Here is a 13808-nt window from a genome sequence, read left to right on the forward strand (position 1 = left end):
TATAGCAAACTTTCTCTCTTTAAAAATAATTGTGTCATTTCTCACTCTTTTGTAAAGTGGAGCTGAGACTGATTAAAAGAGAACATGCTCAGGAAGAAAGTAAGAGACACCAAGAGAAGTGAGCTTCTCAAGGCAGGGTCACATTTTTTCCCACTGTGTGTGTGTGTGTGTGTGTGTGTGTGTGTGTGTGTGAGTGTCTGTGTGTGTGTGTGTGCATGTGGAGGCCAGGGGCCCTTCCCAAGTGCTGTTTCTCAGCAGCAATCTACCTTGTTTTAGACAGGGTCTCTCGCTATGGGGTATGTATTAGGATAAGTTGGCTGGCCAAAGAATCTCAGGGCCCCCCTGTCACTGCCTTCCCAGAACTAGGGTAACAAGCATGCTGGCATCCTCCATGATACTTTTGGAAATGTGTTTTGAAAGGCCTTTGTCTCCAGGATCAAAGGTTCTTTAAGGACTGTGAACCTCAAGGTGGCAAAAGGTATCTCCTTATTAACTGTCTATTGCTGGTCAGTCAACTGCTGTGTTTTCACAAACTTCCAGTCACAAACTTTTCACTTTGTGACTGGAAGAAGCTGCCATGACTATTACAAAGCAAACTCCAATGGGATGGATGTCACTTCCTCACTTCTGCTCACTCTGTTCCCATAGACACACAGCCAAACCCTAGCACAGGGAAGGAGCAACACAAGATGCAGAAGACATGGGGTGCTACCTTGGAAACCGGTTAATACACAAGATGTGTGTCCAACTCAGTCATCCAAAAGGATCATAGCTTCTGAGATTTTACTGTGTTAGATTCTGGGCGTAGAAGTTTTGTTTAATATTCCAAGACATGTGCTGGCTATAGGAACGTTTATATAGGGGCAAGGTGATGATTCTAGATACAATAAAACTACTTGATTGCTGAACTCAGTTTTGGAATTATTTGGGGATGTATCTTTTCAACATTTTTCAAATTTATACCAGGATCTCCAGCCTACTAAGATTTTTAACTTCGAACAAGTGATAACTAGCTTCTCTCTCCATACCTTCCTCCTTCTTTCTTTCCAATTTTTCCTTCTTCTTTCCTCCCTTTCTTCTTTTCTCCTTCTGTCTTTCCTTCCTTCCTTTTCTTTTTTCTTTCTTGCTTACTTGCTTTCTTGCCTTCTCTTTCCTTCCTTTTTTCCTTCTCTCCTTTCACAGAGTTTCACTATGTAGCCCAGACTGGCCTCACTCACACTATGCTTGCCCTGACTTGACCTCTTAAGTGTTGTGATTACAGGTAGGCAAAATCACACCCGGCCGTAGCTAGCATTTCAGTGCATAATTAGTATCTGTTCTTGGGAATACAATGTGTTATTGATCTCATCTTATTTACTCAGTCTTTACTTACTCATTTGTTCTTTATGAGGACCATGGGCAGTTGGCACTCCAGAGAACAGTCCTTTGAGGAAGTTATCCAGGGCTCAGGGTTCAAATATGCTGATTAGATCATCAGAGATGACTCTATAGAACACTAAGCTTCTAAACTAAGCTGCCCTTCACTCCCATAGTTCCTTCCCTACTCTCCCCACCCCCCCAGCACTCTGCATACAAATAGAGTAAATGTTGGAATTCACCGGGAAAATTCCAGTTGTCTTTTTTATTACAGTTGCAAAGCGCGTTCATGAATGACACTCTCTTCTCTGCTTGAGGCAAGTAGAATCTCCTTCTGTGTATCTGTCAAGTTTTCTGAAGAAGTCTTGAGCAGAGGCACTTTTTCTTGAGCATCTCTGAGGACATGTTAACTGGATGTTATAGACTGGATATGGGAGAAACAGGTTTTTTCTTTCTTTTTTTTTTTTTTTTTTTTTTTCAAATAAAGGAGGAAGGGCGGAAACATGGCTCCGTGGATAAAAGCTCTTTCTGTGCAAGCCTGAGAACTCAGCCTCCATCTCTGGGACCCATGGGCGAAAAAGGGAACTGACTTTGAAAAGGTGGCTCCCTACCATAACATACATGAGGGTACACGTACTTTTTATACACACACACACACACACACACACACACACACACACACACATAAACTTTTAAAACTTTAAGAGTCAGGTAGTACATGTCACAACCTGTCATGTGGTTTGGTCCCCAGATCTCTCACCTAGGAGAGAAAGTCCATCACAAGTTTATCTTAATGATGAACTGTCATATGACTCTGTAATGATAGGACATTGAAGAACTGGAAAACTGCTCCAACTTGGTAAAGTCTATTTTTCTTTACTTCAGGGGTAGTTGTTCCTCTCATCTTCTGGCTCTGTGGCCCACAGACTACCTTCTGGTTCAGTAGCTGTTAATGTCTCCGTTTGACTCTCTGTGTCCTATGCACATGTTCCATTTACGGACCTTTCTCAGATACACACTTTACAGAGTGTAAGGTACTAGGGAATGTTTAATAGCTAGCTATGGGAGAAAAATGAATGCATTCACATACACAACTGGAAAATTCCATACATACACACTCAAAACGTACACACTCATAAAATTCAAAGTCCCACAAAGTTTAATGCAAAATAATTTTCTCTATTTTTTCAATTTCTTAAATTTTCATTTCTTATTGTGTGTGCATGACATGAAATGGAGATCAACTTTTTGAAGGACAACTTTTTTGAGTCACTTCTTTCCTTCCACCTTTATGTGGATTGTACAGGGGTTGCTCAACAAATGTCTTTACCTGCTGAGCCATCTCTCCAGCCCCTTAAACAAATACATATATATTGAAATTTACTATTCCTTTATTTTTCCCCCTTGATTTCCTGGACAACGATGCAGCTAAGGGACAAAAGCCCTTGTATTCTCTAAGTGTCCTGTGCACCATAGAGATGGAGGCTAGCAAAACCATCACTCTGGTCAAATCCTTTCCTTGGGAGCTAGAAGATCTCCAACTGCCCACAGTCTGGGACTTAGAGCCACTTTGGGGTGGGGAGTGGGGAAGGGAGGAGTGTTGAAACCTGTAATACTTTCCCTGGACAGCAGGATGGGCAGAGGGTGGTGGTGGGGTCCAACACAGAAGGTGCTCTCAGTGAGCTCTCTGCCTGCTGAGGAACACCTAATTTTCTGCGCTACATAGATCAGTAGGGGAAGCTGAGCTACTTACAAAGATCATACAGTTGTGACCAGAGCCCCAAGAGGGCCAGGCTCCCTCAAGCAAGCAGTGGCTCATTGTCTGTCTTGACCACAAAGACCTCGGGCTCATCCAGCGGGCATCAACAATACATCCTTTGAGACCTCATCCTCTGAGCCCAGAGGTCCAGCTGGGGTCCAGATGGATCCTGGGGACCACAGGCTAGGTAGGAGGGTAGGAGACGGCCCCATAAGACCTGTACAACGCCAGACAACAGTTGATGATTCTACAGGCACTGAGGGTAGTGGGCCTGGAGGCTCAGTGGCAGTAGCAAGGGCCAGAAATGTGCTTGGGTTTAGGATGGGGGACTTGATCGGTAACAGAGGAGCCTGCTCCCCATCCAGCCCCTCCCCTACTGCCTCCCTACAGGCTTGGCCTGTGCTGTCATCCAGGGCCTCAGAGGGAACAGAAGGTGTGACCTGGGATCTGGTCTCAGGGACCCCAGCTGGGGTATTGGTTTGAGGAAGCAGGCCCCAACAACAAACTGATGCCCCGCTGGTGTTTGCAGGCCCCTGAAGGACCTCCTGGAGTCATATCTTGACTTAAGATTTGGAGCAGAGAACATAGGCCCCGCAGCATAGATTTATCATTAGGGTTCTCTGTGGAGAAGTCTTCTACAGGTGGGATGCCATAGGATAAGCTGTCCACAGGGAGGGGGTGCCTGCCGCTGCACAACCTCAGCCTCTACCCGGGAGAGGGGAACAAAGATGCTATATCCCCGGGAGCTTACAGGTGCAGCCCAGAGAGATGGCCAGCAACAGGCCGCACACTAGGCTGTCAATGAGCGCTGCTGTGATGGCTTTTCAGGTAAGGGTGTAAGGGCAGTCCCACTCATCACCGCCATCAGTCCAGTCCAGCTGTCACACACACACACACACACACACACACACACACACACACACACACAGAGGTCTTATACACATATTTCTAATCCCAGCATCAGAAGTTGCCAGGCTGGCAAAGCCAGCATCGCCTCTCATCTGCTCTGTCAGCGCAGAATGTCTGGTAGCTGAAGCGGCCAGCAGGCGGGTAGCAGGCTCTGGCACTAGGGGTGACAGTGCTCCACAGGGGAAGTGCCCAGGGCAGCCAGGGCAACCCTCTTCATCTGTGCCATCGGCACAGCGCCCACCTAGATTTTCAACAGCCCCCAGGCCCGAGCCGAAGCCACAGGGTCTGTCCCAAGGTAAACAGCATCCTTGAACATGGTGGGTAGCGTTAAAGCCCCGGCCGCACTCCATACAACTGCGTGGTAGGACACAACAGCCCGACCAGACGGGGTCCTCATAGCGACAAGTGTGCCAGACTGCATAGCAGTCGAGGGGTCCTCCCACACGTGGACCGCATCTCCATAGCCCACAGGGCTGTGAAGCACCCTGCCCGCCTCCGGCCATCATGGGGGCGCAGCAGCCACAGCAGGACTGCCGGTGCGAGACTGAGGCCAGGTGTGAGTATCCAGGGGAGGAGGAGACCCCATGAAAGCCGTCCTCGGTGAGATTGCAGGGCAGGGTTGTGGCAGGGGCTGGGTTCGGGTTAGGGAACGGATCTGACTGCGACATGCCTCAGCAGAGCCATCGCCACAGGCGTCAATCCCGTCACCGCGCTGAGCAGCAGGTACACAGCGGTGGTTCAGGCACCGGAACTCCTCCCGCGGGCACAGCAGCCAGTCTTGACTGTAAGGCAGCAAAAGGCCCTGGCCCGTGGATGCTCTGGCCCCAGCATAGAGGTGTGTTATGGTGACATTGCCCCCTGGCAGCTGCAAAGGGCTGGCAGGAGCCTCACACGGGGAGACTGGGGGCTGGAGAGGGGAGTGCAGGCCTAAGCGCTCTGAGCCACAGGCCATAAACAGCTTCTGTTCTTGTTTCTCACCTGAGTTACTTTCTGTTCCTTGCTGCCCAGAATGACCTAGGTGCAGTTGGCAGGGGAGCTTCGGCTGTCCCGGCCCAGAGGCCTCTGTAAAGTTCCCTGTTCCTCCATGAGCACTACTGGGGGTGTCTCACAAGCAGAATTTGGGAAACTGATCCTGTCTGGACAGGCCAGAACATCTCCAACAAGGAGGAGGAGAAGAAGGGGGAGGGCCGGAAGCATCCTGGCTGGACAGGGGTGCCAGCAGGGTCCCGGGACGCCACTCCTGGCAGGGTGCTCTGCAGGGCCCGCAGAGCAGGGCCTGCATAACCCCAGAGAGACCCAGGCTCAGGGGTGCCAGGGCTGGATGAGAGGCGGAGCGGAACAGGAGTGATGCCTCTTGCCAACTTCAGAATTGATCTCTCCCTCAGCGGGCTCCTCATGCTGGCGGCGACTGCCGGGGAATGCTGAGTCCTCCGAAGACCACACTTCGTGGACTGTCGCTTCCCAAGCCGGTGCACTGCTCGGCCCGAGACCCTCAGGGAAGCCGGACTGCGGCTTTGCAGGACTCTTGGTGCCCAGCGAACCCCGGCTGAAGCCCAGCAGCCGGCGATGAGGAGCGAGTATTTCTTAATACAATTTTAAAATAAACACTAAGCTAGAATGCTTCCTTGGATTTTGATTTAGACCTACAGCTTTACAAGAATTGGCATCTGTTGTGAAATCAGCTTTCCACTTAAAAGGAACTCTGGTGCCAACAGTTGTGCTACAAAATTAGCCCGAGGATCTGCCTCGGAGCGTTTTCATCACAGTAATGACTGGCACTTTCACGGTTATGGTTTGGATATGAAGTGTTGAAGGTGTGGGCCTCAACGGTGGATTCGTATTGGATCCACGAGGCCTTTGAACTAGACGATGGATCAGATCCACCGAGGGACTCCTAAATTGATGATGCCACTGGGAAGTGGTGAAAAGTGGAGGAGGTGTCTGGTTGATAGAATGTCATATATCACAGAAGTGTTTGGGGGTCCCTTCTCGTTCCCCACCCTGCTTCTTTCAGCTTCCCGGATGCCAAGAGGTAAACAGACTTGCTCGGCCACACCTTTTTACCAGATCCCTTACCCAGAGACTGTAAAGTCAGTTCACTATGCACTGTGAACCAGGTAAATCCTTCTTCCTTTAGGGTGTTTTTCCGTTTTTCCGAAGGCTCTTCAACACAGTCAGAGGAGAGTTAATGCAGTAACTGAGCTCAGTCCCGATGCAGCTCAATCCTGAAAGAAAAAAGAAAGAAAGAAACTCACCACATACAATGCAAGTGAATTTGAACCTTGTCCAGGTGTCAGCGAAACCATCACTTCCCTCGCTGACCCAGCTCACTGCTTTTGAATACTGAAAGAACATTTAGTATGCTGGAGGCCGCTTATAACGTGACTGTAGATAGGTCATCACGCCTTTAAAGTCAGTCTGCGCTTTTAACTCTTCCTCCAGATTCTTATGAGCTTGGATCATACAAGAATAAGCAAAGGTGTGGCTTTTGGTTCTGATTCCTAGGGTGGAAGCCAGTTTGAGCTGACTGAGGACCAGCTGCCGGAAAGTCACTCACGGTGGAGCTGGGGAGCCAGGCACAGCCGTGTGCCCTTCCGTGGCATCTCCCAGTCAGAGGGAGTCACTGACAAACAGCCTCGGAGCCTAGGCAGGGAACACCAGATGCTGCAAGGAGGGTGTTGTAAGCATTCCCGATGCCCTGGATTTACTCTCTCCTATTGTGATTTGATGTGATTTAATTTTTTTTTTTAATAATGATAACGCTTAGCTGTCAACACATGCAGCAGGGGCTCTGTCTGCAACTACTTATCCCTAGTGAGAGCTGAGTCCACTACTTCGGGGGATGACAGGTTTCTAGCTTAGATGAAAGATGCTGGATGAGTGGACTTGTCCTCCTTTACTCCTGCCCCCACGGCCATTCGTCCACATGGTGCCCCAGCTCCCCCCAAACTCACCCACTTGTTTAACGCCTGTACTCAGAAGCTCTGCCTAGGTCACTTTTGATTACATGTTCCAAGCTCCTTAACCACCCAAAGCTTTGCGTCAACTGACCTCAGGCTGCTACCCAGTCACATCAACCCCCTGCATCCTCATTTTCCCCAGCCACACCTGATTGCTTTTATTACTCAGAGAAGCCATCTCTAGCCACACCTCAGTGTTGGCAGTTCTCTTCCGTGTCCCTCGCTGAACCTTGCCTTTTCCCCGAGTGGCATTTTCTGACACTGTCCTCCAAATGTGTCTCAAATATTCCCTTTCTTGGAAACACTTTCTAACTCCCCAGTTTCTTCAGATCAGAACCAGACTCTTAACACCCCAAATCTCAGCAAGTTTTACACATAAACAGTATAGCAGTCACACTTGGGATTTTTTTTTTAAATCCTCGGTTTATTCATTTGTTTGCTTTATACACAAACTCCTTGAAACTCTGTCTAATATGTAACCAACCTTTGAGTGCTGCTCTGTGTCCTCAGGCTCAGTAACCTTTGTCCAGTGACTGGACAGAGACTTTTAAGTGTACTTCACACTGTATTTTTTCTTAATGAGATGCCTAGGTCTTGTTTGGCTCTAAAATTGTCCTTTGATTGCCTTGTAGTTCCATTTAAGACTTTTCTAGCTTATGGCTAGAGAAATGGCTCAGCAGTTAAGAGTACTAGCTGCTCTTCTAGAGGACATGAATTCAATTCCTAGCAACCACATGATGGCTCACAACCATAATGGGATATGAAGCCCTCTTCTGGTGTGCAGGCATGAAAGCAGACAGAGCACTCATACATTTAAAAGAAGAAGAAGAAAAAGAAAACAAACAAACAAACAAAAAATCCCACAAAACCCAATCCACTCTATATAGCTTTCTCAGTCTGCTTTCTTATAGAACCCAGGACCACCAGCCCTGGAATAGCCCACCTATAATAAATTGAGTCCTCTTCCACTGATCTTTAATTGAGAAAATAACTAACAGTCTAATATTATGAAGGCATTTTCTCAGTTCCTGTTTCTCAGAAAGCTCAAATAACTCTAGCTTGTGTCAAGTTGATGTAAAATGAGCCACCACAATGGTCATGTAATACATGTCACATGGTAGCCATGTATTACTAGTTGAGTAACACTGGAGAGTTTAGAAACACAAGAAAGTATAAGTCCAGGTGGGAAAAAATGGGCTGTTGATTTTATAGCTGTTGTGTAGGATCTTTAAGGCAGATGTAGTTAAATATGATCCAGTGTTGATTAGTTTCAGGATTTCAGACACCCACAGCATAGCAAAAGGAACTGAGTATCAGTCCTGAGCATCACACTGCACTCCTGGATTCCCAACAGCAGAAGGGAGGATTGGATTGACAATCCCAAGCAAAGAAACCAGGAGGACAGACAAATCTCCTCAAAGGATCAGCTGTGCCTCCTTGTTGTTGTCTGATTCTGAACATTTCCTCCGGCTGCCTTCTGGTTTCAGATGCAGAGACAAATCCATGTGCCAGCCCAAATCCACACATGCCACTACTCTCTCCTCATCCCTGTGCTCTAGTTAAGAACAAGGCAGAGCGGGAAGATTTGACCACTGTCCTGGGTGAGTTTTTCACCATGCCAAGTTCAAAACTGTTTCTCGGGCTTGTCTGAGAGATGTGCATCTGATGAAAAGACCTGCTTATAATAGATCAAAGAAACAGGAAAGGGGCCAGAGAGAGGACTGTTCTTGAGATCTCTTACTACATGACCAGAGTCTACTGGCATTGACAATATCTGCTAAGAAGAATCTGAGACTCACAGCCCTCTCCCCTTTCTCCCAACAGCCACAACATTTCTTATTTCTTATGCCACTCTCATTTCTGTAATTTACTTTGAGAACAAGCTCTATAGCTCTTGTAGTAAGAGGGACAACTCGAAACATATTTTCTGAAATCTTCAAATCGCTCTGTTGAAGGCAGTGATTGGTACTTTGTGGGTCCCCTTTTCTCCCTTTCAACCTTCTCCACTCTTATTCAACCCTTCCAATCCCCCAACACTAGATAGGAGAGAAAGAAGGATAGAGGAAAAACAGGGTGTTGTTATCACTAGACTACTTTCTGCCGATTAGGGGTGTGGAGTTTCTTGGGGCAAGTCTGATCTTTGGCCACTAGGATATTCAGTTTCTTCTCTTTTTTCACACAGCCACTTGACGAATTACAACAACAGCAACCAGCAGCCACAGGTGGAGGAGCAGCAGCCATCACAGCTCTCTCAGGGCCCTAGCATTTGCATAGCCTCTCAAGAGTGCCCAGAATTCCAAATGTCAGACACTTGCAGAAACTATCTGCAGCTGGCAAAATCACACCCCTACTAGAGCACAAGGCAAATCATAGTCAGCTGCTGTGGACAACCTGAAGCAGCCCCCATAGTAAACAAAAAGCATATTCTCATAATGTTTTTGTGTTTTTAAAGAAATCAAAACTTCTCAGTACATCCTGTACACCACCAATGCATGCCTTCCAGGTTCATATCTGAAAATCTCTGGGAAAATCTAGTGTAAACCTGATTGTTTACACGGGCTTGCTTATGTCACACTCCTGCGCTCTGAGCCAACATTGGAGGCTGGGTGTGCACAGTTCCTCTCCTATACAAGAGAGCAATCAATAGGACAAAACGGAATAATTTAGAACACTTTAGGATTCTTCCGCTGTGATACATTGTCCTGGAAAGCTTTTTTTTTTAAACCTATTACTAATATGCATGCATTTCTAGGAGTTAGTCTAATGTAAACTGTCTATCTTAGATTGTTGTAGTAAAAACAATTTTTACAAACTTCTCAACCCTGCTACACATTTTGTCTGTTTGCATTCTATCTGCTGTTGCTGCTTTCTGAATTCTTCCTCAGTTAAATGTTTGTCAGAAAGGCAGTTCTTTCTCTAGAATTTTTTATAAAAGACATTAAAGACAATTTCCCCCTAATCCTTCTGCTCCTCATTCACCCATGTTGAAGAGTAATCAGACATCCTTATGTTCTCCCCTTGGCTTTAACATCAAGTCTTATCTGCCCTTGTTCGCAATTTCATTAGTCTTTAATCCCCTTTTCCCCACAGCCTTATTACAGTAGAACATCCCATTTCTTTTACTATTTACCATATGCTTTCTTACTTTTTAAATGAAAAAACAGCCAATACTCACCTAAAATGTTTTTTTTACCAAAATTTTTCATATAGTATAATTTTTATCAACTGAGGAAAGAGCAACACTAACATTTTGAAGTGAGCATAATTACTACAGTAAGTACATGTTGTTTACTGGGATATTTTTATTTACAAATGTAACCACAGCTTTTCCCAGGAAGTGGGGATGGCTCTGAAGGGGGATGATTGATTCCAATGTGAGTTTTAATGTTTTGTGTGGCATTACACCTCAAAAGTCACTGATGCCATGTTATTTTTTCCTTTTGAGATGCTACACATTATTAACATCCTTTTCAAAGATTTGTCTGATATGCTAGAATATTACTAGTGATGGTGAAGTCTTCTAATAACTACAATTATCTAGCCCAGTTCCTATTGCTTTGACAAAACTCCATGACAAAAAAGCAGGCTGGGGAGGAAAGAGCTCATTTGCCTTATACTTCCTTATCATTATTCATCATCAAGGGAATTCAGGACAGGAACTCAAACAGGGCAGGAGTTTGGAGGCAGGACCTATTGCAGAGGCCGTAGAGGGGGCTGCTTACTGGCTTGCTCAGCATGGTTTTCTCAGCCTGCTTTTGTATAGAACCCAGAACCACTAGCCCAGGTATAGACCTAGAGGTTGTCATTCATGCTAAAGGAGATTCTTATGACTGAGGCTGTCCTGTGATCCACAGCATGAGCACTCCATAGCTTTCACTGGATCGTACTATATTTCTAAAACAAAAATAGGGTTTTGTCATGATTTGGAACCACTCCACTGGCCATATTTGTCCCTTTCTTGAACATTTTAAGAGTGAACAGTGGAAGAACGTTAGACCAGCCGTGACTTCAGCTTCTTCCCTGTTCATCACACCCGTCACTGCTTTCCCAGTTCACGTTGAGCATTTTATTTTTGAGAAGCTTGCATTCCATCATTAATTTTTGTTGTTGTTTTCCAAGACAGGGTTTCTCTGTGTAGCCTAGGCTGTTCTAGACTCACTTTGTTGACCAGGCTGGCCTCGAACTCACAGAGATCTGCCTGCCTCTGCCTCCTCGAGTGGCGGAATGAGAAGCGTGCACCACCGTGCGCTGACGTTTACACTCTTTAAAACAATATCCTAGAACTTTAAAACAATCCCTAAATTCATGCTCCTGTTCTTTCTACACGAAGTTCACATTTCTCTCAAATGTGTCTCATGTTCAGTTTCATAGATTTGGGTATAACTTTATAGACGTGAGTATTACAACAACTGTCAACTTTGTGGATTTTAAGGGACGTTTTGAAGCTTGCCAAGGCAGAGTTTTGCTTTGTTTTGTGATCTGCTTGCCACCCAACTTGCTCTTTCTGTGACTGTTTACTGCTGCGTGTACTGGGGAATCACAGAGCATCTGCTCTGCCTTCACTGTGTTAGTCTTTAGTGTCCAATGTTCCTACTTGGCCATAGTCTCCCGCCATGCCCATATCACTATTAAAATGTCTTCCTTGAGATATAGCCTCTATATAATACAAAGAAATGAAACTATTCTTTCACTAAATGGCTTCCTGGTTGCCAGATTTGCTGTGTCGTGCTTTATTTACACGGTATAGTTACAGATGCAGAATGCCTTACAGCTCCTCAAAACTCCTGGCTGGAAGATGATGCTTGCCGCCAGAGGCTGAGGGGTGCTTTACTACTCAGCTCACATTCTGTACATCTGTTTTCCAAAAATAAGTTATAATTTCTTTTCACTTCTAATGAAAGACCCCCGAAGGTTGTCTTCCATCAGGGAGACCCCGTACCCAAAGATCAACGAGTCCAGTTGTTCGGATGCAACCAGCAAGAGGCTTTATTGAGTACACGGGTACCCGGGGCGACAAAGTCTCTTGGAAGACTTGCGCGCCTCTCGGTTGGGGTGACGGGTTTTTATAGGGCTCGGGAGCAGGAAGCGCGGTTACAGAAGCGAGAAGCATAGTTACAGGGGTCTGATTGGGTGGTTTGAACAAAGCCGTAGTTAAGTCACGTACCCGGAACCGGGCAGGCGGGAAGGCAGATTGTGAGCCGAGTCACGTACCCACCCGGAAGGCGGGAAAGAATGCAGCGAGGTAGCTCTCCCCTCAGGGAACTTACTGCTATACCGCGCCTACTCTACATAGTGTTAACAATCGCTGCTTATCTTTTGGTCTCTCACTAATCCAATCCTTCACTATTATTTTATCCTTAGACTACTGGGAGGCCCTTAAGGGGGACTCCATACCTTCGTTCTTTTTCTTGGCAACTATATAGGTCAGCACAGAAAAGTCCAATCTAGACCCATTTCTTTCCCCGGGAATAACATCACTACCCATATCTGCTCTGATCACTGTTATATCAGCCTCACCCCAGGACCATTCAAGACCATGAACTACGCCCTTGAATCACTGGAGAGAAAACCTCTTCAGATGCTCCTGTCTGCCACCAGTACTAAATTCTCCCCACAATCATGTTACAATCGTGTTTCACTGTGGGAAAGCAGTGGTCTCTTATGACCGATGAATCAAATCCTTTGTGATTCTGCAATCCAGCTATGCTCTTTGTAAGAAGTGTGAGCGGCTCTGACACGATTCTTTGGTTTTCGCTTCTCCGATTGTAAGGCCAGATCACTCTCTAGCCTTTGTCATAGGGGAGGTGTTCATTTGCTTGGGGCAATGCACGGATTTTGCATATGGGAGAAGGCAGCATTCCTAGCAGTGGTCTCTTCTCCCAAACAGCCTGAGTTTATCCTCATTTTTGCCAGTTGAACGTAGGCAGAGAAGGTGGCCATCTTCTTGTGGCCAGGCACCTTGCAGGCCAGCGCAGGATCTCACCCAGCCTGGCTGTGATGCCAAAGGCACGCACCCTGGAACAGAATTTATTTTGCTGAACACAGTGTGGAGCCTGTGGGCCCCTCACTATTGATGTTCTTAGCCTGGGCACATGTCTTTCCCTACTGTAGCTATAATAAGGAAAATAGGAAACGGGTGACTGCTGAGAACATTTCATGACCACCGTGATGCTAAGTCCAGATTTGTGGCTTAGTGGAGTCTGTTAGTCTTAGCAGCCCAAGCACCTAACCAGTACTGCCTCCTTTACATACTGCACCTGGTCACCTGAGCTTAGTGACTGCAAACCTCGCCCCCTGCTCTAGCTCAGATTCCACTCACCGTTTGCTGTCCGTCAGCAGCCTCAATGACAGCCAGGCTTGTCCCAAAGGCTCCAGAAGGCTGCTGGCACTCAGCAGAGCTGGGAAGCACAGGGATGTCCCCACAAGACTAGTCATAGTCTGCCCCTCCCTGAAAGAGAGCCTACCAGGACACCAAGCTGTCATCCATCAGCAACTCTGCATCGCATGGCGGACTATGTGGCATCTGTCTGGCATGTTTCAGCAAGCCTCTACCTGCCATGGCAGGAAAGATGGCCCAGCACCTTGTGTCTGAGAACGAGGTGATCCATGTCTACCCAGTGGCCAAGTAAAACTGGCCAGTGACCACATCAAGTTCACAGTCAAAGGCTCTTTTAGGGGCCACCCACACTCTAAAGGGGGGGCATACATTTGACTCTGGTGGTGTGTCTGGACCTCATGTGCTGGATAACAAAGTTGTTAGCAGTGAAGCTTGATGTAACAGGCTTATCAGGCAAAACTGCTTCCTGATCAGACTTTATCTCTAA

The 13808-nt window shown here is 46.7% G+C and overlaps 1 pseudogene; it reads right to left on the minus strand.

The window, feature by feature from the left end:
• Nucleotides 1–2777: 2777 nt before the first annotated feature.
• LOC110553086 (low-density lipoprotein receptor-related protein 10-like) lies at nt 2778–5221 on the minus strand (annotated as a pseudogene).
• Between the last annotated feature and the right edge of the window lie 8587 nt (nt 5222–13808).

This window comes from Meriones unguiculatus, chromosome 19 (genome assembly GCF_030254825.1).
Source record: "Meriones unguiculatus strain TT.TT164.6M chromosome 19, Bangor_MerUng_6.1, whole genome shotgun sequence".
Lineage (NCBI taxonomy): Eukaryota > Metazoa > Chordata > Mammalia > Rodentia > Muridae > Meriones > Meriones unguiculatus.